This window comes from Tripterygium wilfordii, chromosome 23, assembly GCF_013401445.1.
Source record: "Tripterygium wilfordii isolate XIE 37 chromosome 23, ASM1340144v1, whole genome shotgun sequence".
Classification (NCBI taxonomy): Eukaryota; Viridiplantae; Streptophyta; class Magnoliopsida; order Celastrales; family Celastraceae; genus Tripterygium; species Tripterygium wilfordii.
In genome coordinates this window covers 8,308,101-8,332,791 of record NC_052254.1, presented here as the reverse complement: position 1 = coordinate 8,332,791, position 24,691 = coordinate 8,308,101, and positions in this window count along the sequence as shown.

The window sequence follows — 24,691 nt, the reverse complement described above, 5'->3', positions numbered from 1 at the left end:
GTTATTAGAAGTCTTAACTTGCTAGTTTAGCTGTTGGACAACGTTTCGTTAGGTAAAGAAGCCAATAGACCAAGTTAAGTTCAAAATTGCACGAAACGTGAAAAACTTTCCATGCATAGAATTGAGCATTCCTAAGGCATCAAAATATACTCTATTTAGTGTTCTTAGCAGACTTAACTTGCTAGTTTAGCTTTTGGACAACGTTTCGTTAGGTAAAGAAGCCAATAGACCAAGTTAAGTTCAAAATTGCACGAAACGTGAAAAACTTGTCCATGCATAGAATTGAGCATTCCTAAGGCATCAAAATGGACCGTTATACTCTATTTAGTGTTATTAGAAGTCTTAACTTGCTAGTTTAGCTGTTGGACAACGTTTCGTTAGGTAAAGAAGCCAATAGACCAAGTTAAGTTCAAAATTGCACGAAACGTGAAAAACTTTCCATGCATAGAATTGAGCATTCCTAAGGCATCAAAATATACTCTATTTAGTGTTCTTAGCAGACTTAACTTGCTAGTTTAGCTTTTGGACAACGTTTCGTTAGGTAAAGAAGCCAATAGACCAAGTTAAGTTCAAAATTGCACGAAACGTGAAAAACTTGTCCATGCATAGAATTGAGCATTCCTAAGGCATCAAAATAGGCCGTTATACTCTATTTAGTGTTCTTAGAAGTCTTAACTTTCTAGTTTAGCTTTTGGACAACGTTTCGTTAGGTAAAGAAGCCAATAGACCAAGTTAACTTCAAAATTGTATGAAATGTGAAAAACTTATCTATGCATAGAATTGAGCATTCCTAAGGCATCAAGTTGGACCGTTATACTCTATTTAGTGTTCTTAGAAGTCTTAACTTTCTAGTTTAGCTTTTGGACAACCTTTCGTTAGGTAAAGAAGCCAATAGACCAAGTTAACTTCAAAATTGCATGAAACGTGAAAAACTTATCTATGCATGGAATTGAGCATTCCTAAGGCATCAAATTGGACCGTTATACTCTATTTAGTGTTCTTAGAAGTCTTAACTTTCTAGTTAAGCTTTTGGACAATGTTTCGTTAGGTAAAGAAGCCAATAGACCAAGTTAAGTTCAAAATTGCACGAAACGTGAAAAACTTGTCTATGCATAGAACTGAGCATTCCTAAGGCATCCAATTGGACAGTTATACTCTATTTAGTGTTCTTCAAAGTCTTAACTTGCTAGTTCAGCTTTTGGACAACGTTACTTTAGGTAAAGATTCCAATAGACCAAGTTAAGTTCAAAATTGCACGAAACGTGAAAAACCTGTCTATGCATAGAATTGAGCATTCCTAAGGCATCAAATTGGACCGTTATACTCTATTTAGTGTTCCTAGAAGTCTTAACTTGCTAGTTTAGCTTTTGGACAACGTTTCGTTAGGTAAAGAAGCCAACAGACCAAGTTAAGTTCAAAATTGCACGAAACGAGAAAAACTTGTCTATGCATAGAACTGAGCATTCCTAAGGCATCAAATTGGACAGTTATACTCTATTTAGTGTTCTTCGAAGTCTAACACTGTAATTTAGGTTTTGGACAACGTTTCATTAGGTAAAGATTCCAATAGACCAATTTTAGTTCAGAATTGCCCGAAACGTGAAAAACTTGTCCATGCATAGAATTGAGCATTCCTAAGGCATCAAAATAGACCGTTATCCTCTATTTGGTGTTCTTAGAAGACTTAACTTGCTACTTTAGCTTTTGCACAACGTTTCGTTAGGTAAAAAAGCCAATAGACCAAGTTAAGTTCAAAATTGCACGAAACGTGAAAAACTTACCATGCATAGAATTGAGCATTCCAAAGGCATCAAATGGGACCGTTATACTCTATTTGGTATTCTTAGAAGTCTTAACTTGCTAGTTAAGCTTTTGGACAACGTTTCGTTAGGTAAAGAAGCCAATAGACCAAGTTAAGTTCAAAATTGCACGAAACGTGAAAAACTTGTCTATGCATAGAACTGAGCATTCCTAAGGCATCAAATTGGACAGTTATACTCTATTTAGTGTTCTTCAAAGTCTTAACTTGCTAGTTCAGCTTTTGGACAACGTTACTTTAGGTAAAGATTCCAATAGACCAAGTTAAGTTCAAAATTGCACGAAACGTGAAAAACCTGTCTATGCATAGAATTGAGCATTCGTAAGGCGTCAAAATAGACCGTTATACTCTATTTAGTGTTCTAAAAAGACTTAACTTGCTAGTTTAGCTTTTGGACAACGTTTCGTTAGGTAAAGAAGCCAATAGACCAAGTTAAGTTCAAAATTGCACGAAACGTGAAAAACTTGCCTATGCATAGAATTGAGCAATCCTAAGGCATCAAATTGGACTGTTATACTCTATTTAGTGTTCTTCGAAGTCTTAACTTGCTAGTTTAGCTTTTGGACAACGTTTCGTTAGGTAAAGAAGCCAATAGAACAAGTTAAGTTCAAAATTACCCGAAACGTGGAAAACTTGCCATGCATAGAATTGAGCATTCCTAAGGCATCAAAATAGACCGTCATACACTATTTAGTGTTCTTAGAAGACTGAACTTGCTAGTTTAGCTTTTGAACAACGTTTCGTTAGGTAAAGAAGCCGATAGACCAAGTTAAGTTCAAAATTGCACGAAACGTGAAAAACTTTCCATGCATAGAATTGAGCATTCCTAAGGCATCAAAATATACTCTATTTAGTGTTCTTAGCAGACTTAACTTGCTAGTTTAGCTTTTGGACAACGTTTCGTTAGGTAAAGAAGCCAATAGACCAAGTTAAGTTCAAAATTGCACGAAACGTGAAAAACTTGTCCATGCATAGAATTGAGCATTCCTAAGGCATCAAAATAGGCCGTTATACTCTATTTAGTGTTCTTAGAAGTCTTAACTTTCTAGTTTAGCTTTTGGACAACGTTTCGTTAGGTAAAGAAGCCAATAGACCAAGTTAACTTCAAAATTGCATGAAATGTGAAAAACTTATCTATGCATAGAATTGAGCATTCCTAAGGCATCAAGTTGGACCGTTATACTCTATTTAGTGTTCTTAGAAGTCTTAACTTTCTAGTTTAGCTTTTGGACAACCTTTCGTTAGGTAAAGAAGCCAATAGACCAAGTTAACTTCAAAATTGCATGAAACGTGAAAAACTTATCTATGCATGGAATTGAGCATTCCTAAGGCATCAAATTGGACCGTTATACTCTATTTAGTGTTCTTAGAAGTCTTAACTTGCTAGTTTAGCTTTTGCAAGCGCACAAATCGCACAAGTAATATAAAGATGAGTAAATTATCGTTTCCACTAGGGATGTGTTGGCAAAAGAAATCAATGTCAAACAAGCTACAATTATGTAAATTGGAGAAAATGATTAGCGATTGGTTTTTGATTTTTACTAAACTAATTAAAAAGAACAAAAACAAATCAAACACAAATATGAAATCAAGGGTGGAAAGCACTAGGGTACTTAACTTCACCTCACCTATCCAATTCAATTCCCTTGATTCTTTAATCCCTAATTCATCTCTCAATAATGACAATCGATTTCCCAACCTATTCAATGTTCTATTCCTAGATACATCAAACGTATTTTCAATATAAATCCCTGTTATTCCTAACAATCGGATTAATATATCAAAAACTCATTACGAACTATGGAAATCATTTAGCGATTGCATAAGTCACAAACCTATATTCCTATGGTTCATGCATCCTATGTCATCTATGGCTTGACGCAAACCCTAGATATCTCCTTCTGGTCTCAATCTAGGCAGCAAATCAATTGAATGATGGCCAAACACTCAAAAGCATTAATCACACCCATAGACAATCAAGAGAGAAAGAGAAATCAAGAAATAAGGAAATCAAGTTTATTGAATCTTCAAGGTTTGGTTACATTAAGACCCTAGTAGGAAATCTAGCCACTCATGGAAGCAAAATACATCATTAAACAAAGGAAATCAACCATAGAAACTAGGATAGAAAAGGAGAGAGGAAACCCCCTTGTAGATCCTCTTCTTCTCCAAGCTCCAAGGTGGCCTCCAAGCTCTCCAATGGAGGTAGCACGAAATCCAGCTCCCCAGCCTCCAAGCTCTCCTCCAAAACCCTATCTTATGTCATTTTATACTTCTCCAAACTCTTATGTCGTTTCCAAAACAAGTTGGGGTCGTTTTGGCTTAGAAACACGTGAATTCGGGTCTTTTTCGCGAAACTGCGCAGTGCTGTGAATAGTACTCCGATCGCTCGGGAGTCCGATCGATCGGAAATACAATCTGTCTCGATGATATTTTTAGGTGTTTTGGCAGGTCCGATCGATCGGGCATATGGCCGATCGATCGGAAATCAGTACTGTGCTCCAAATCTTCATTTTGCACTCTTTTCCTCCCTTTCTTGCCTTGACTCCTACAATATGCAAATATAGCTTTCTTAGGCAATATTAACTCTTAATCAACTCAAAATGCAATGAACTTATGTGTAAAGGATGCACAAATGTATGTATATATTTGACACATCATTAGGTAAAGAAGCCAATAGAACAAGTTAAGTTCAAAATTGTCCGGAACGTGGAAAACTTGCCATGCATAGAATTGAGCATTCCTAAGGCATCAAAATAGACCGTTATACACTATTTAGTGTTCTTAGAAGACTTAACTTGCTAGTTTAGCTTTTGGACAACGTTTCGTTAGGTAAAGAAGCCAGTAGACCAAGTTAAGTTCAAAATTGCACGAAATGTGAAAAACTTTCCATGCATAGAATTGAGCATTCCTAAGGCATCAAATTGGACCGTTATAATCTATTTAGTGTTCTTAGAAGTCTTAACTTGCTAGTTTAGCTTTTGGACAACGTTTCGTTAGGTAAAGATTCCAATAGACCAAGTTAAGTTCAAAATTGCACGAAACGTGAAAAACTTGTCCATGCATAGAATTGAGCATTCCTAAGGCATCAAAATAGAACGTTATACTCTATTTAGTGTTTTTAGAAGTCTTAACTTTTTAGTTTAGCTTTTGGACAACGTTTCGTTAGGTAAAGAAGCCAATAGACCAAGTTAAGTTCAAATTGCATGAAACGTGAAAAACTTATCTATGCATAGAATTGAGCAATCCTGAGGCATCAAATTGGACTGTTATACTTTATTTAGTGTTCTTCGAAGTCTTAACTTGCTAGTTTAGCTTTTGGACACCGTTTCGTTAGGTAAAGATTCCAATAGACCAAGTTAAGTTCAAAATTGCACGAAACGTGAAAAACATGTCTATGCATAGAATTGAGCAACCCTGAGGCATCAAATTGGACTGTTATACTCTATTTAGTGTTCTTCGAAGTTTTAACTTGCTAGTTTAGCTTTTGGACACCATTTCGTTAGGTAAAGAAGCCAATAGAACAAGTTAAGTTCAAAATTGCCCGAAACGTGGAAAACTTGCCATGCATAGAATTGAGCATTCTTAAGGCATCAAAATGGACCGTTATACACTATTTAGGGTTCTTAGCAGACTTAACTTGCTAGTTTAACTTTTGGACAACGTTTCATTAGGTAAAGAAGCCAGTAGACCAAGTTAAGCTCAAAATTGCACGAAACGTGAAAAACTTGTCTATGCATAGAACTGAGCATTCCTAAGGCATCAAATTGGACAATTATACTCTATTTAGTGTTCTTCGAAGTCTTAACACTCTAATTTAGCTTTTGGACAACGTTTCATTAGGTAAAGATTCCAATAGACCAAGTTAAGTTCAAAATTGCACGAAACGTGAAAAACTTGTCCATGCATAGAATTGAGCATTCCTAAGGCATCAAAATAGACCGTTATACTCTATTTAGTGTTTTTAGAAGTCTTAACTTTCTAGTTTAGCTTTTGGACAACGTTTCGTTAGGTAAAGAAGCCAATAGACCAACTTATGTTCAAAATTGCATGAAACGTGAAAAACTTATCTATGCATAGAATTGAGCATTCCTAAGGCATCAAATTGGACCGTTATACTCTATTTAGTGTTCTTAGAACTCTTAACTTGCTAGTTTAGCTTTTGGACAACGTTTCGTTAGGTAAAGAAGCCAATAGACCAAGTTAAGTTCAAAATTGCACGAAACGTGAAAAACTTGCCATGCATAGAATTGAGCATTCCTAAGGCATCAAAATAGACCGTTATACTCTATTTAGCGTTCTTAGTAGTCTTAACTTTCTAGTTTAGCTTTTGGACAACGTTTCGTTAGGTAAAGAAGCCAGTAGACCAAGTTAGGTTCAAAATTGCATGAAAGGTGAAAATCTTGTCCATGCATAGAATTGAGCATTCCTAAGGCATCAAAATAGACCGTTATACTCTATTTAGCGTTCTTAGTAGTCTTAACTTTCTAGTTTAGCTTTTGGACAACGTTTCGTTAGGTAAAGAAGCCAGTAGACCAAGTTAGGTTCAAAATTGCATGAAAGGTGAAAATCTTGTCCATGCATAGAATTGAGCATTCCTAAGGCATCTAAATAGACCGTTATACTCTATTTGGTGTTTTTAGAAAACGTAACTTTCTAGTTTACCCTTTGGACAACGTTTCGTTAGGTAAAGAAGCCAATAGACCAAGTTAAGTTCAAAATTGCACGAAACGTGAAAAACTTGTCCATGCATAGAATTGAACATTCCTAAGGCATCAAAATAGACCGTTATACTCTATTTAGTGTTCTTAGAAGACTTAAGCTGCTAGTTTAGCTTTTGGACAACGTTTCGGTCGGTAAAGAAGCCAATAGACCAAGTTAAGTTCAAAATTGCACGAAACGTGAAAAACTTGTCCATGCATAGAATTGAGCATTCCTAAGGCATCAAAATAGACCGTTATACACTATTTAGTGTTCTTAGAAGACTTAACTTGCTAGTTTAGCTTTTGGACAACGTTTCGTTAGGTAAAGATTCCAATAGACCAAGTTAAGTTCAAAATTGCACGAAACGTGAAAAACTTGTCCATGCATAGAATTGAGCATTCCTAAGGCATCAAAATAGAACGTTATACTCTATTTAGTGTTTTTAGAAGTCTTAACTTTTTAGTTTAGCTTTTGGACAACGTTTCGTTAGGTAAAGAAGCCAATAGACCAAGTTAAGTTCAAATTGCATGAAACGTGAAAAACTTATCTATGCATAGAATTGAGCAATCCTGAGGCATCAAATTGGACTGTTATACTCTATTTAGTGTTCTTCGAAGTCTTAACTTGCTAGTTTAGCTTTTGGACACCGTTTCGTTAGGTAAAGATTCCAATAGACCAAGTTAAGTTCAAAATTGCACGAAACGTGAAAAACTTGTCTATGCATAGAATTGAGCAACCCTGAGGCATCAAATTGGACTGTTATACTCTATTTAGTGTTCTTCGAAGTTTTAACTTGCTAGTTTAGCTTTTGGACACCATTTCGTTAGGTAAACAAGCCAATAGAACAAGTTAAGTTCAAAATTGCCCGAAACGTGGAAAACTTGCCATGCATAGAATTGAGCATTCTTAAGGCATCAAAATGGACCGTTATACACTATTTAGGGTTCTTAGCAGACTTAACTTGCTAGTTTAGCTTTTGGACAACGTTTCATTAGGTAAAGAAGCCAGTAGACCAAGTTAAGCTCAAAATTGCACGAAACGTGAAAAACTTGTCTATGCATAGAACTGAGCATTCCTAAGGCATCAAATTGGACAATTATACTCTATTTAGTGTTCTTCGAAGTCTTAACACTCTAATTTAGCTTTTGGACAACGTTTCATTAGGTAAAGATTCCAATAGACCAAGTTATGTTCAAAATTGCATGAAACGTGAAAAACTTATCTATGCATAGAATTGAGCATTCCTAAGGCATCAAATTGGACAGTTATACTCTATTTAGTGTTCTTAGAACTCTTAACTTGCTAGTTTTGCTTTTGGACAACGTTTCGTTAGGTAAAGAAGCCAAAAGACCAAGTTAAGTTCAAAATTGCACGAAACGTGAAAAACTTGCCATGCATAGAATTGAGCATTCCTAAGGCATCAAAATAGACCGTTATACTCTATTTAGCGTTCTTAGTAGTCTTAACTTTCTAGTTTAGCTTTTGGACAACGTTACGTTAGGTAAAGAAGCCAGTAGACCAAGTTAGGTTCAAAATTGCATGAAAGGTGAAAATCTTGTCCATGCATAGAATTGAGCATTCCTAAGGCATCTAAATAGACCGTTATACTCTATTTGGTGTTTTTAGAAAACATAACTTTCTAGTTTACCCTTTGGACAACGTTTCGTTAGGTAAAGAAGCCAATAGACCAAGTTAAGTTCAAAATTGCACGAAACGTGAAAAACTTGTCCATGCATAGAATTGAACATTCCTAAGGGATCAAAATAGACCGTTATACTCTATTTAGTGTTCTTAGAAGACTTAAGCTGCTAGTTTAGCTTTTGGACAACGTTTCGGTCGGTAAAGAAGCCAATAGACCAAGTTAAGTTCAAAATTGTACGAAACGTGAAAAACTTGTCCATGCATAGAATTAAGCATTCCTAAGGCATCAAAATAGACCGTTATACTCTATGTAGTGTTATTAGAAGACTTAACTTGCTAGTTTAGCTTTTGGACAACGTTTCGTTAGGTAAAGAAGCCAATAGACCAAGTTAAGTTCAAATTGCATGAAACGTGAAAAACTTATCTATGCATAGAATTGAGCAATCCTGAGGCATCAAATTGGACTGTTATACTCTATTTAGTGTTCTTCGAAGTCTTAACTTGCTAGTTTAGCTTTTGGACACCGTTTCGTTAGGTAAAGATTCCAATAGACCAAGTTAAGTTCAAAATTGCACGAAACGTGAAAAACTTGTCCATGCATAGAATTGAGCCTTCCTAAGGCATCAAAATAGACCGTTATACACTATTTAGTGTTCTTAGAAGACTTAACTTGCTAGTTTAGCTTTTGGACAACGTTTCGTTAGGTAAAGATTCCAATAGACCAAGTTAAGTTCAAAATTGCACGAAACGTGAAAAACTTGTCCATGCATAGAATTGAGCATTCCTAAGGCATCAAAATAGAACGTTATACTCTATTTAGTGTTTTTAGAAGTCTTAACTTTTTAGTTTAGCTTTTGGACAACGTTTCGTTAGGTAAAGAAGCCAATAGACCAAGTTAAGTTCAAATTGCATGAAACGTGAAAAACTTATCTATGCATAGAATTGAGCAATCCTGAGGCATCAAATTGGACTGTTATACTCTATTTAGTGTTCTTCGAAGTCTTAACTTGCTAGTTTAGCTTTTGGACACCGTTTCGTTAGGTAAAGATTCCAATAGACCAAGTTAAGTTCAAAATTGCACGAAACGTGAAAAACTTGTCTATGCATAGAATTGAGCAACCCTGAGGCATCAAATTGGACTGTTATAATCTATTTAGTGTTCTTCGAAGTTTTAACTTGCTAGTTTAGCTTTTGGACACCATTTCGTTAGGTAAAGAAGCCAATAGAACAAGTTAAGTTCAAAATTGCCCGAAACGTGGAAAACTTGCCATGCATAGAATTGAGCATTCTTAAGGCATCAAAATGGACCGTTATACACTATTTAGGGTTCTTAGCAGACTTAACTTGCTAGTTTAGCTTTTGGACAACGTTTCATTAGGTAAAGAAGCCAGTAGACCAAGTTAAGCTCAAAATTGCACGAAACGTGAAAAACTTGTCTATGCATAGAACTGAGCATTCCTAAGGCATCAAATTGGACAATTATACTCTATTTAGTGTTCTTCGAAGTCTTAACACTCTAATTTAGCTTTTGGACAACGTTTCATTAGGTAAACATTCCAATAGACCAAGTTAAGTTCAAAATTGCACGAAACGTGAAAAACTTGTCCATGCATAGAATTGAGCATTCCTAAGGCATCAAAATAGACCGTTATACTCTATTTAGTATTTTTAGAAGTCTTAGCTTTCTAGTTTAGCTTTTGGACAACGTTTCGTTAGGTAAAGAAGCCAATAGACCAAGTTATGTTCAAAATTGCATGAAACGTGAAAAACTTATCTATGCATAGAATTGAGCATTCCTAAGGCATCAAATTGGACAGTTATACTCTATTTAGTGTTTTTAGAACTCTTAACTTGCTAGTTTAGCTTTTGGACAACGTTTCGTTAGGTAAAGAAGCCAAAAGACCAAGTTAAGTTCAAAATTGCACGAAACGTGAAAAACTTGCCATGCATAGAATTGAGCATTCCTAAGGCATCAAAATAGACCGTTATACTCTATTTAGCGTTCTTAGTAGTCTTAACTTTCTAGTTTAGCTTTTGGACAACGTTTCGTTAGGTAAAGAAGCCAGTAGACCAAGTTAGGTTCAAAATTGCATGAAAGGTGAAAATCTTGTCCATGCATTGAATTGAGCATTCCTAAGGCATCTAAATAGACCGTTATACTCTATTTGGTGTTTTTAGAAAACATAACTTTCTAGTTTACCCTTTGGACAACGTTTCGTTAGGTAAAGAAGCCAATAGACCAAGTTAAGTTCAAAATTGCACGAAACGTGAAAAACTTGTCCATGCATAGAATTGAACATTCCTAAGGCATCAAAATAGACCGTTATACTCTATTTAGTGTTCTTAGAAGACTTAAGCTGCTATTTTAGCTTTTGGACAACGTTTCGGTCGGTAAAGAAGCCAATAGACCAAGTTAAGTTCAAAATTGCACGAAACGTGAAAAACTTGTCCATGCATAGAATTAAGCATTCCTAAGGCATCAAAATAGACCGTTATACTCTATGTAGTGTTATTAGAAGACTTAACTTGCTAGTTTAGCTTTTGGACAACGTTTCGTTAGGTAAAGAAGCCAATAGACCAAGTTAAGTTCAAAATTGCACGAAACGTGAAAAATTTTTCATGCATAGAATTGAGCATTCCTAAAGCATCAAAATTGACCGTTATACTCTATTTAGTGTTCTTAGAAGTCTTCACTTGCTAGTTTAGCTTTTGGACAATGTTTCGTTAGGTAAAAAAGCCAATAGACCAAGTTAAGATCAAAATTAAACGAAACGCGAAAAACTTGTCCTTGCATATAATTGAGCATTCTTAAGGCATCAAAATAGACCGTTATACTCTATTTAGTGTTCTTAGAAGTCTTAACTTCCTAGTTTAGCTTTTGGACAACGTTTCGTTAGGTAAAGAAGCCAATAGACCAAGTTAACTTCAAAATTGCATGAAACGTGAAAAACTTGTCTATGCATAGAATTGAGCATTCCTAAGGCATCAAATTGGACCATTATACTCTATTTAGTGTTCTTAGAAGTCTTAAGTTGCTAGTTTAGCTTTTGGACAACGTTTCGTTAGGTAAAGAAGCCAATAGACCAAGTTAAGTTCAAAATTGTACGAAACGAGAAAAACTTGTCTATGCATAGAACTGTGTATTCCTAAGGCATCAAATTGGACAGTTATACTCTATTTAGTGTTCTTCGAAGTCTTAACACTCTAATTTAGCTTTTGGACAACGTTTCATCAGGTAAAGATTCCAATAGACCAAGTTAAGTTCAAAATTGCACGAAACGTGAAAAACATGTCCATGCATAGAATTGAGCATTCCTAAGGCATCAAAATAGACCGTTATCCTCTATTTGGTGTTCTTAGAAGACTTAACTTGCTACTTTAGCTTTTGGAAAACGTTTCGTTACGTAAAGAGGCCAATAGACCAAGTTAAGTTCAAAATTGCACGAAACGTGAAAAACTTGCCATTCATAGAATTGAGCATTCCTAAGGCATCAAAATAGACCTTTATACTCTATTCAGTGTTCTTAGAAGTCTTAACTTTCTCGTTTAGCTTTTGGACAACGTTTCGTTAGGTAAAGAAGCCAGTAGACCAAGTTACGTTCAAAATTGCATGAAACGTGAAAATCTTGTCCATGCATAGAATTGAGCATTCCTAAGGCATCAAAATAGACCGTTATACTCTATTTGGTGTTCTTAGAAAACATAACTTTCTAGTTTACCCTTTGGACAACGTTTCGTTAGGTAAAGAAGCCAATAGACCAAGTTAAGTTCAAAATTGCACGAAACGTGAAAAGCTTGTCCATGCATAGAATTGAACATTCCTAAGGTATCAAAATAGACCGTTATACTCTATTTAGTGTTCTTAGAAGACTTAACCTGCTAGTTTAGCTTTTGGACAACGTTTCGGTCGGTAAAGAAGCCAATAGACCAAGTTAAGTTCAAAATTGCACGAAACGTGAAAAATTTGTCCATGCATAGAATTGAGCATTCCTAAGGCATCAAAATAGACAGTTATACTCTATTTAGTGTTATTAGAAGACTTAACTTGCTAGTTTAGCTTTTGGACAACGTTTCGTTAGGTAAAGAAGCCAATAGACCAAGTTAAGTTCAAAATTGAACGAAACGTGAAAAACTTGTCCATGCATATAATTGAGCATTCTTAAGGCATCAAAATAGACCGTTATACTCTATTTAGCGTTCTTAGAAGTCTTAACTTCCTAGTTTAGCTTTTGGACAACGTTTCGTTAGGTAAAGAAGCCAATAGACCAAGTTAAGTTCAAAATTGAACGAAACGTGAAAAACTTGTCCATGCATATAATTGAGCATTCTTAAGGCATCAAAATAGACCGTTATACTCTATTTAGCGTTCTTAGAAGTCTTAACTTCCTAGTTTAGCTTTTGGACAACGTTTCGTTAGGTAAAGAAGCCAATAGACCAAGTTAAGTTCAAAATTACACGAAAAGTGAAAAACCTGTCCATGCGTAGAATTGAGCATTCCTAAGGCATCAAAATAGACCGTTATACTCTATTGAGTGTTTTTAGGGGTCTTAACTTTCTAGTTTAGCTTTTGGACAACGTTTCGTTGGGTAAAGAAGCCAATAGACCAAGTTAAGTTTAACATTGCATGAAACGTGAAAAACTTATCTATGCATAGAATTGAGCATTCCTAAGGCATCAAATTGGACCGTTATACTCTATTTAGTGTTCTTAGAAGATTTAACTTGCTATTTTAGCTTTTGGACAATGTTTCGTTAGGTAACGAAGCCAATAGACCAAGTTAAGCTCAAAATTGCACGAAACGTGAAAAACTTGTCTATGCATAGAACTGAGCATTCCTAAGGCATCAAATTGGACAATTATACTCTATTTAGTGTTCTTCGAAGTCTTAACACTCTAATTTATCTTTTGGACAACGTTTCATTAGGTAAAGATTCCAATAGACCAATTTAAGTTCAAAATTGCACGAAACGTGAAAAACATGTCCATGCATAGACTTGAGCATTCCTAAGGCATCAAAATAGACCGTTATCCTCTATTTGGTGTTCTTAGAAGACTTAACTTGCTACTTTATCTTTTGGACAACGTTTCGTTACGTAAAGAGGCCAATAGACCAAGTTAAGTTCAAAATTGCACGAAACGTGAAAAACTTGCCATGCATAGAATTGAGCATTCCTAAGGCATCAAAATAGACCTTTATACTCTATTTAGTGTTCTTAGAAGTCTTAACTTTCTAGTTTAGCTTTTGGACAACGTTTCGTTAGGTAAAGAAGCCAGTAGACCAAGTTAGGTTCAAAATTGCATGAAACGTGAAAATCTTGTCCATGCATAGAATTGAGCATTCCTAAGGCATCTAAATAGACCGTTATACTCTATTTGGTGTTCTTAGAAAACATAACTTTCTAGTTTACCCTTTGGACAACGTTTCGTTAGGTAAAGAAGCCAATAGACCAAGTTAACTTCAAAATTGCACGAAACGTGAAAAACTTATCTGTGCATAGAATTGAGCATTCCTAAGGCATCAAATTGGACCGTTATACTCTATTTAGTGTTCTTAGAAGTCTTAACTTGCTAGTTTAGCTTTTGGACAACGTTTCGTTAGGTAAAGAAGCCAATAGACCAAGTTAAGTTCAAAATTGCACGAAACGAGAAAAACTTGTCTATGCATAGAACTGTGTATTCCTAAGGCATCAAATTGGACAGTTATACTCTATTTAGTGTTCTTCGAAGTCTTAACACTCTAATATAGCTTTTGGACAACGTTTCATTAGGTAAAGATTCCAATAGACCAGGTTAAGTTCAAAATTGCACGAGACGTGAAAAACATGTCCATGCATAGAATTGAGCATTCCTAAGGAATCAAAATAGACCGTTATCCTCTATTTGGTGTTCTTAGAAGACTTAACTTGCTACTTTAGCTTTTGGACAACGTTTCGTTACGTAAAGAGGCCAATAGACCAAGTTAAGTTCAAAATTGCACGAAACGTGAAAAACTTGTCATGCATAGAATTGAGCATTCCTAAGGCATCAAAATAGACCTTTATACTCTATTTAGTGTTCTTAGAAGTCTTAACTTTCTAGTTTAGCTTTTGGACAACGTTTCGTTAGGTAAAGAAGCCAGTAGACCAATTTAGGTTCAAAATTGCATGAAACGTGAAAATCTTGTCCATGCATAGAATTGAGCATTCCTAAGGCATCTAAATAGACCGTTATACTCTATTTGGTGTTCTTAGAAAACATAACTTTCTAGTTTACCCTTTGGACAACGTTTCGTTAGGTAAAGAAGCCAATAGACCAAGTTAAGTTCAAAATTGCACGAAACGTGAAAAGCTTGTCCATGCATAGAATTGAACATTCCTAAAGCATCAAAATAGACCGTTATACTCTATTTAGTGTTCTTAGAAGTCTTAACTTGCTAGTTTAGCTTTTGGACAATGTTTCGTTAGGTAAAGAAGCCGATAGACCAAGTTAAGTTCAAAATTGCACGAAACGTGAAAAACTTGTCCATGCATATAATTGAGCATTCTTAAGGCATCAAAATAGACCGTTATACTCTATTTAGTGTTCTTAGAAGTCTTAACTTCCTAGTTTAGCTTTTGGACAACGTTTCGTTAGGTAAAGAAGCCAATAGACCAAGTTAAGTTCAAAATTGCACGAAAAGTGAAAAACCTGTCCATGCGTAGAATTGAGCATTCCTAAGGCATCAAAATAGACCGTTATACTCTATTGAGTGTTTTTAGGGGTCTTAACTTTCTAGTTTAGCTTTTGGACAACGTTTCGTTGGGTAAAGAAGCCAATAGACCAAGTTAAGTTTAACATTGCATGAAACGTGAAAAACTTATCTATGCATAGAATTGAGCATTCCTAAGGCATCAAATTGGACCGTTATACTCTATTTAGTGTTCTTAGAAGTCTTAACTTGCTAGTTTAGCTTTTGGACAACGGTTCGTTAGGTAAAGAAGCCAATAGACCAAGTTAAGTTTAACATTGCACGAAACATGAAAAACTTGTCCATGCATAGAATTGTGCATTCCTAAGGCATCAAAATAGACCGTTATACTCTATTTAGTGTTCTTAGAAGATTTAACTTTCTATTTTAGCTTTTGGACAATGTTTCGTTAGGTAACGAAGCCAATAGACCAAGTTAAGCTCAAAATTGCACGAAACGTGAAAAAGTTATCTATGCATAGAACTGAGCATTCCTAAGGCATCAAATTGGACAATTATACTCTATTTAGTGTTCTTCGAAGTCTTAACACTCTAATTTATCTTTTGGACAACGTTTCATTAGGTAAAGATTCCAATAGACCAATTTAAGTTCAAAATTGCACGAAACGTGAAAAACATGTCCATGCATAGACTTGAGCATTCCTAAGGCATCAAAATAGACCGTTATCCTCTATTTGGTGTTCTTAGAAGACTTAACTTGCTACTTTAGCTTTTGGACAACGTTTCGTTACGTAAAGATGCCAATAGACCAAGTTAAGTTCAAAATTGCACGAAACGTGAAAAACTTGCCATGCATAGAATTGAGCATTCCTAAGGCATCAAAATAGACCTTTATACTCTATTTAGTGTTCTTAGAAGTCTTAACTTTCTAGTTTAGCTTTTGGACAACGTTTCGTTAGGTAAAGAAGCCAGTAGACCAAGTTAGGTTCAAAATTGCATGAAACGTGAAAATCTTGTCCATGCATAGAGTTGAGCATTCCTAAGGCATCTAAATAGACCGTTATACTCTATTTGGTGTTCTTAGAAAACATATCTTTCTAGTTTACCCTTTGGACAACGTTTCGTTAGGTAAAGAAGCCAATAGACCAAGTTAACTTCAAAATTGCACGAAACGTGAAAAACTTGTCTATGCATAGAATTGAGCATTCCTAAGGCATCAAATTGGACCGTTATACTCTATTTAGTGTTCTTAGAAGTCTTAACTTGCTAGTTTAGCTTTTGGACAACGTTTCGTTAGGTAAAGAAGCCAATAGACCAAGTTAAGTTCAAAATTGCACGAAACGAGAAAAACTTGTCTATGCATAGAACTGTGTATTCCTAAGGCATCAAATTGGACAGTTATACTCTATTTAGTGTTCTTCGAAGTCTTAACACTCTAATTTAGCTTTTGGACAACGTTTCATTAGGTAAAGATTCCAATAGACCAGGTTAAGTTCAAAATTGCACGAAACGTGAAAAACATGTCCATGCATAGAATTGAGCATTCCTAAGGAATCAAAATAGACCGTTATCCTCTATTTGGTGTTCTTAGAAGACTTAACTTGCTACTTTAGCTTTTGGACAACGTTTCGTTACGTAAAGAGGCCAATAGACCAAGTTAAGTTCAAAATTGCACGAAACGTGAAAAACTTGCCATGCATAGAATTGAGCATTCCTAAGGCATTAAAATAGACCTTTATACTCTATTTAGTGTTCTTAGAAGTCTTAACTTTCTAGTTTAGCTTTTGGACAACGTTTCGTTAGGTAAAGAAGCCAGTAGACCAATTTAGGTTCAAAATTGCATGAAACGTGAAAATCTTGTCCATGCATAGAATTGAGCATTCCTAAGGCATCTAAACAGACCGTTATACTCTATTTGGTGTTCTTAGAAAACGCAACTTTCTAGTTTACCCTTTGCACAACGTTTCGTTAGGTAAAGAAGCCAATAGACCAAGTTAAGTTCAAAATTGCACGAAACGTGAAACGCTTGTCCATGCATAGAATTGAACATTCCTAAAGCATCAAAATAGACCGTTATACTCTATTTAGTGTTCTTAGAAGTCTTAACTTGCTAGTTTAGCTTTTGGACAATGTTTCGTTAGGTAAAGAAGCCGATAGACCAAGTTAAGTTCAAAATTGCACGAAACGTGAAAAACTTGTCCATTCATATAATTGAGCATTCTTAAGGCATCAAAATAGACCGTTATACTCTATTTAGTGTTCTTAGAAGATTTAACTTGCTATTTTAGCTTTTGGACAATGTTTCGTTAGGTAACGAAGCCAATAGACCAAGTTAAGTTCAAAATTGCACGAAAAGTGAAAAACCTGTCCATGCGTAGAATTGAGCATTCCTAAGGCATCAAAATAGACCGTTATACTCTATTGAGTGTTTTTAGGGGTCTTAACTTTCTAGTTTAGCTTTTGGACAACGTTTCGTTGTGTAAAGAAGCCAATAGACCAAGTTAAGTTTAACATTGCATGAAACGTGAAAAACTTATCTATGCATAGAAGTGAGCATTCCTAAGGCATCAAATTGGACCGTTATACTCTATTTAGTGTTCTTAGAAGTCTTAACTTGCTAGTTTAGCTTTTGGACAACGGTTCGTTAGGTAAAGAAGCCAATAGACCAAGTTAAGTTTAACATTGCACGAAACGTGAAAAACTTGTCCATGCATAGAATTGTGCATTCCTAAGGCATCAAAATAGACCGTTATACTCTATTTAGTGTTCTTAGAAGATTTAACTTGCTATTTTAGCTTTTGGACAATGTTTCGTTAGGTAACGAAGCCAATAGACCAAGTTAAGCTCAAAATTGCACGAAACGTGAAAAACTTGTCTATGCATAGAACTGAGCATTCCTAAGACATCAAATTGGACAATTATACTCTATTTAGTGTTCTTCGAAGTCTTAACACTCTAATTTATCTTTTGGACAACGTTTCATTAGGTAAAGATTCCAATAGACCAATTTAAGTTCAAAATTGCACGAAACGTGAAAAACATGTCCATGCATAGACTTGAGCATTCCTAAGGCATCAAAATAGACCGTTATCCTCTATTTGGTGTTCTTAGAAGACTTAACTTGCTACTTTAGCTTTTGGACAACGTTTCGTTACGTAAAGAGGCCAATAGACCAAGTTAAGTTCAAAATTGCACGAAACGTGAAAAACTTGCCATGCATAGAATTGAGCATTCCTAAGGCATCAAAATAGACCTTTATACTCTATTTAGTGTTCTTAGAAGTCTTAACTTTCTAGTTTAGCTTTTGGACAACGTTTCGTTAGGTAAAGAAGCCAATAGACCAAGTTAAGTTCAAAATTGCACGAAAAGTGAAAAACCTATCCATGCGTAGAATTGAGCATTCCTAAGGCATCAAAATAGACCGTTATACTCTATTTAGTGTTTTTAGAAGTCTTAACTTTCTTGTTTAGCTTTTGGACAACGTTTCGTTACGTAAAGAAGCCAATAGACCAAGTTAAGTTTAACATTGCATGAAACGTGAAAAACTTATCTATGCATAGAATTGAGCATTCCTAAGGCATCAAATTGGACCGTTATACTCTATTTAGTGTTCTTAGAAGTCTTAACACTCTAATTTAGCTTTTGGACAACGTTTCATTAGGTAAAGATTCCAAAAGACCAAGTTAAGTTCAAAATTGCACGAAACGTGAAAAACTTGTCTATGCATAGAATTGAGCAATCCTGAGGCATCAAATTGGACTGTTATACTCTATTTAGTGTTCTTCGAAGTTTTAACTTGCTAGTTTAGCTTTTGGACACCATTTCGTTAGGTAAAGAAGCCAATAGAACAAGTTAGGTGTTTTGGCAGGTCCGATAGATCGGGAATATGGCCGATCGATCGGAAATCAGTACTGGGCTCCAAATCTTCATTTTGCACTCTTTTCCTCCCTTTCTTGCCTTGACTCCTACAATATGCAAATATAGCTTTCTTAGGTAAAGAAGCCAATAGAACAAGTTAAGTTCAAAATTGTCCGGAACGTGGAAAACTTGCCATGCATAGAATTGAGCATTCCTAAGGCATCAAAATAGACCGTTATATACTATTTAGTGTTCTTAGAAGACTTAACTTGCTAGTTTAGCTTTTGGACAACGTTTCGTTAGGTAAAGAAGCCAATAGACCAAGTTAAGTTCAAAATTGCACGAAATGTGAAAAACTTTCCATGCATAGAATTGAGCATTCCTAAGGCATCAAATTGGACCGTTATAATCTATTTAGTGTTCTTAGAAGTCTTAACTTGCTAGTTTAGCTTTTGGACAACGTTTCGTTAGGTAAAGATTCCAATAGACCAAGTTAAGTTCAAAATTGCACGAAACGTGAAAAACTTGTCCATGCATAGAATTGAGCATTCCTAAGGCATCAAAATAGAACGTTATACTCTATTTAGTGTTTTTAGAAGTCTTAACTTTTTAGTTTAGCTTTTGGACAACGTTTCGTTAGGTAAAGAAGCCAATAGACCAAGTTAAGTTCAAATTGCATGAAACGTGAAAAACTTGTCTATGCATAGAATTGAGCAATCCTGAGGCATCAAATTGGACTGTTATACTCTATTTAGTGTTCTTCGAAGTTTTAACTTGCTAGTTTAGCTTTTGGACACCATTTCGTTAGGTAAAGAAGCCAATAGAACAAGTTAAGTTCAAAATTGATCGAAACGTGGAAAACTTGCCATGCATAGAATTGAGCATTCTTAAGGCATCAAAATGGACCGTTATACACTATTTAGGGTTCTTAGCAGACTTAACTTGCTAGTTTAGCTTTTGGACAACGTTTCGTTAGGTAAAGAAGCCAGTAGACCAAGTTAAGATTAAAATTGCACGAAACGTGAAAAACTTGTCTATGCATAGAACTGAGCATTCCTAAGGCATCAAATTGGACAATTATACTCTATTTAGTGTTCTTCAAAGTCTTAACACTCTAATTTAGCTTTTGGACAACGTTTCATTAGGTAAAGATCCCAATAGACCAAGTTAAGTTCAAAATTGCACGAAACGTGAAAAACTTGTCCATGCATAGAATTGAGCATTCCTAAGGCATCAAAATAGACCGTTGTACTCTATTTAGTGTTTTTAGAAGTCTTAACTTTCTAGTTTATCTTTTGGACAACGTTTCGTTAGGTAAAGAAGCCAATAGACCAAGTTAAGTTCAAAATTGCATGAAACGTGAAAAACTTATCTATGCATAGAATTGAGCATTCCTAAGGCATCAAATTGGACAGTTATACTCTATTTAGTGTTCTTAGAACTCTTAACTTCCTAGTTTAGCTTTTGGACAACGTTTCGTTAGGTAAAGAAGCCAATAGACCAAGTTAAGTTCGAAATTACACGAAACGTGAAAAACTTGCCATGCATAGAATTGAGCATTCCTAAGGCATCAAAATAGACCGTTATACTCTATTTAGCGTTCTTAGTAGTCTTAACTTTCTAGTTTAGCTTTTGGACAACGTTTCGTTAGGTAAAGAAGCCAGTAGACCAAGTTAGGTTCAAAATTGCATGAAAGGTGAAAATGTTGTCCATGCATAGAATTGAGCATTCCTAAGGCATCTAAATAGACCGTTATACTCTATTTGGTGTTTTTAGAAAACATAACTTTCTAGTTTACCCTTTGGACAACGTTTCGTTAGGTAAAGAAGCCAATAGACCAAGTTAAGTTCAAAATTGCACGAAACGTGAAAAACTTGTCCATGCATAGAATTGAACATTCCTAAGGCATCAAAATAGACCGTTATACTCTATTTAGTGTTCTTAGAAGACTTAACTTGCTAGTTTAGCTTTTGGACAACGTTTCGGTCGGTAAAGAAGCCAATAGACCAAGTTAAGTTCAAAATTGCACAAAACGTGAAAAACTTATCCATGCATAGAATTGAGCATTCCTAAGGCATCAAAATAGACCGTTATACTCTATGTAGTGTTATTAGAAGACTTAACTTGCTAGTTTAGTTTTTGGACAACGTTTCGTTAGGTAAAGAAGCCAATAGACCAAGTTAAATTCAAAATTGCACGAAACGTGAAAAATTTTTCATGCATAGAATTGAGCATTCCTAAAGCATCAAAATTGACCGTTATACTCTATTTAGTGTTCTTAGAAGTCTTGACTTGCTAGTTTAGCTTTTGGACAATGTTTCGTTAGGTAAAGAAGCCAATAGACCAAGTTAAGTTCAAAATTGAACGAAACGTGAAAAACTTGTCCATGCATATAATTGAGCATTCTTAAGACATCAAAATAGACCGTTATACTCTATTTAGTGTTCTTATAAGTCTTAACTTCCTAGTTTAGCTTTTGGACAACGTTTCGTTAGGTAAAGAAGCCAATAGACCAAGTTAACTTCAAAATTGCATGAAACGTGAAAAACTTGTCTATGCATAGAATTGAGCATTCCTAAGGCATCAAATTGGACCGTTATACTCTATTTAGTGTTCTTAGAAGTCTTAACTTGCTAGATTTGCTTTTGGACAACGTTTCGTTAGGTAAAGAAGCCAATAGACCAAGTTAAGTTCAAAATTGCACGAAACGAGAAAAACTTGTCTATGCATCGAACTGTGTATTCCTAAGGCATCAAATTGGACAGTTATACTCTATTTAGTGTTCTTCGATGTCTTAACACTCTAATTTAGCTTTTGGACAACGTTTCATCAGGTAAACATTCCAATAGACCAAGTTAAGTTCAAAATTGCACGAAACGTGAAAAACATGTCCATGCATAGAATTGAGCATTCCTAAGGCATCAAAATAGACCGTTATCCTCTATTTGGTGTTCTTAGAAGACTTAACTTGCTACTTTAGCTTTTGGACAACGTTTCGTTACGTAAAGAGGCCAATAGACCAAGTTAAGTTCAAAATTGCACGAAACGTGAAAAACTTGTCATGCATAGAATTGAGCATTCCTAAGGCATCAAAATAGACCTTTATACTCTATTTAGTGTTCTTAGAAGTCTTAACTTTCTCGTTTAGCTTTTGGACAACGTTTCGTTAGGTAAAGAAGCCAGTAGACCAAGTTAGGTTCAAAATTGCATGAAACGTGAAAATCTTGTCCATGCATAGAATTGAGCATTCCTAAGGCATCTAAATAGACCGTTATACTCTATTTAGTGTTCTTAGAAGACTTAACTTGCTAGTTTAGCTTTTGGACAACGTTTCGGTCGGTAAAGAAGCCAATAGACCAAGTTAAGTTCAAAATTGCACGAAACGTGAAAAACTTGTCCATGCATAGAATTGAGCATTCCTAAGGCATCAAAATAGACCGTTATACTCTATGTAGTGTTATTAGAAGACTTAACTTGCTAGTTTAGCTTTTGGACAACGTTTCGTTAGGTAAAGAAGCCAATAGACCAAGTTAAGTTCAAAATTGCACGAAACGTGAAAAAATTTTCATGCATAGAATTGAGCATTCCTAAAGCATCAAAATTGACCGTTATACTCTATTTAGTGTTCTTAGAAGACTTGACTTGCTAGTTTAGCTTTTGGACAATGTTTCGTTAGGTAAAGAAGCCAATAGACCAAGTTAAGTTCAAAATTGAACGAAACGTGAAAAACTTGTCCATGCATATAATTGAGCATTCTTAAGGCATCAAAATAGACCGTTATACTCAATTTAGTGTTCTTACAAGTCTTAACTTCCTAGTTTAGCTTTTGGACAACGTTTCGTTAGGTAAAGAAGCCAATAGACCAAATTAACTTCAAAATTGCATGAAACGTGAAAAACTTGTCTATGCATAGAATTGAGCATTCCTAAGGCATCAAATTGGACCGTTATACTCTATTTATTGTTCTTAGAAGTCTTAACTTGCTAGTTTAGCTTTTGGACAACGTTTCGTTAGGTAAAGAAGCCAATAGACCAAGTTAAGTTCAAAATTGCACGAAACGAGAAAAACTTGTCTATGCATAGAACTGTGTATTCCTAAGGCATCAAATTGGACAGTTATACTCTATTTAGTGTTCTTCGAAGTCTTAACACTCTAATTTAGCTTTTGGACAACGTTTCATCAGGTAAACATTCCAGTAGACCAAGTTAAGTTCAAAATTACACGAAACGTGAAAAACATGTCCATGCATAGAATTGAGCATTCCTAAGGCATCAAAATAGACCGTTATCCTCTATTTGGTGTTCTTAGAAGACTTAACTTGCTACTTTAGCTTTTGGACAACGTTTCATTACGTAAAGAGGCCAATAGACCAAGTTAAGTTCAAAATTGCACGAAACGTGAAAAACTTACCATGCATAGAATTGAGCATTCCTAAGGCACCAAAATAGACCTTTATACTCTATTTAGTGTTCTTAGAAGTCTTAACTTTCTCGTTTAGCTTTTGGACAACGTTTCGTTAGGTAAAGAAGCCAGTAGACCAAGTTAGGTTCAAAATTGCATGAAACGTGAAAATCTTGTCCATGCATAGAATTGAGCATTCTTAAGGCATCAAAATAGACCGTTATACTCTATTTGGTGTTCTTAGAAAACTTAACTTTCTAGTTTACCCTTTGGACAACGTTTCGTTAGGTAAAGAAGCCAATAGACCAAGTTAAGTTCAAAATTGCACGAAACGTGAAAAGCTTGTCCATGCATAGAATTGAGCATTCCTAAGGCATCAAAATAGACCGTTATACTCTATTTAGTGTTATTATAAGACTTAACTTCCTAGTTTAGCTTTTGGACAACGTTTCGTTAGGTTGTCTATGCATAGAATTGAGCATTCCTAAGGCACCAAATTGGACCGTTATACTCTATTTAGTGTTCTTAGAAGTCTTAACTTGCTAGTTTAGCTTTTGGACAACGTTTCGTTAGGTAAAGAAGCCAATAGACCAAGTTAAGTTTAAAATTGCACGAAACGAGAAAAACTTGTCTATGCATAGAACTGTGTATTCCTAAGGCATCAAATTGGACAGTTATACTCTATTTAGTTTTCTTCGAAGTCTTAACACTCTAATTTAGCTTTTGGACAACGTTTCGGTCGGTAAAGAAGCCAATAGACCAAGTTAAGTTCAAAATTGCACGAAACGTGAAAAACTTGTCCATGCATATAATTGAGCATTCTTAAGGCATCAAAATAGACCGTTATACCCTATTTAGCGTTCTTAGAAGTCTTAACTTCCTAGTTTAGCTTTTGGACAATGTTTCGTTAGGTTGTCTATGCATAGAATTGAGCATTCCTAAGGCATCAAATTGGACCGTTATACTCTATTTAGTGTTCTTAGAAGTCTTAACTTGCTAGTTTAGCTTTTCGACAATGTTTCGTTAGGTAAAGAAGCCGATAGACCAAGTTAAGTTCAAAATTGCACAAAACGTGAAAAACTTGTCCATGCATATAATTGAGCATTCTTAAGGCATCAAAATAGACCGTTATACTCTATTTAGTGTTCTTAGAAGTCTTAACTTCCTAGTTTAGCTTTTGGACAACGTTTCGTTAGGTAAAGAAGCCAATAGACCAAGTTAAGTTCAAAATTGCACGAAAAGTGAAAAACCTGTCCATGCGTAGAATTGAGCATTCCTAAGGCATCAAAATAGACCGTTATACTCTATTTAGTGTTTTTAGAAGTCTTAACTTTCTAGTTTAGCTTTTGGACAACGTTTTGTTAGGTAAAGAAGCCAATAGACCAAGTTAAGTTTAACATTGCGTGAAACGTGAAAAACTTATCTATGCATAGAATTGAGCATTCATAAGGCATCAAATTGGACCGTTATACTCTATTTAGTGTTCTTAGAAGTCTTAACTTGCAAGTTTAGCTTTTGGACAACGTTTCGTTAGGTAAAGAAGCCAATAGACCAAGTTAAGTTTAACATTGCACGAAACGTGAAAAACTTGTCCATGCATAG